Below are 722 nucleotides of genomic sequence, written 5' to 3'. Positions count from 1 at the left end.
GAGTTAGGTGATGTCTGTCTTCTGTGTTCTGGACGTTGCAGGAGATTCCGAGGCCGAGCAGGCGAGAGCCGGAGTCCCACCAGACACAGCCGCAGTCAACCGAGGGCCAGGAGGCGCGGGGAGGGCGGTGCTGCCTCCGGACAGGCGGAGGACTGCCCGGCGCAGGCAGGAGGCTGTGGTGTCCGAGCCGAGGTGCGCCGCCTGTACCCGCGCGACGACTGGTGTCACGGTCTCAGCGACTTTGGTGTGCCAAGCGCCGCACACTCGAGACGCAGTGCTCAAGGTCTAATGCACAGCGGCGCGGAAGGGTGTGGGTAGGGAGATGAGGGGAAGACGCGATCAGCGAGGTGGGGTGCGAAGGAGAAAGGGCTCAAGCACATTAGACCAGAAAAGGGGGGCAAGGGGCGCCCTCCAAGCGTGACGTTGCGGGACAAAGGTTCCCAGAACACCGCACACGTGCTCAAACGCCGGCTTGGGATGGGGTGGGGACCCAAATTCCCTCACCTGACTACTGATTGGCCACTCTGCAAGGCCCGATTTGCATTCCTATTCCGACCCCCCCACCACCACCCCCCCCATCCTCCGCCCCCAGGAGCGGAGGTGTATGCAGGTAGAAGTGCCTCCTTCCTGTCACTCGCTCTTCTCGGGTCCCTCTTTTCATCAAGTTCTTGCCCATTCCCACATTACACAAAGCAAAACTCAGTGCAGACTTGAACGCAAAG

The sequence above is a fragment of the Carlito syrichta genome, unplaced genomic scaffold (genome assembly GCF_000164805.1).
Source record: "Carlito syrichta isolate Samal-C Ts95f unplaced genomic scaffold, Tarsius_syrichta-2.0.1 Scaffold308863, whole genome shotgun sequence".
Lineage (NCBI taxonomy): Eukaryota > Metazoa > Chordata > Mammalia > Primates > Tarsiidae > Carlito > Carlito syrichta.
Note: the sequence above shows the minus strand (reverse complement) of the source record.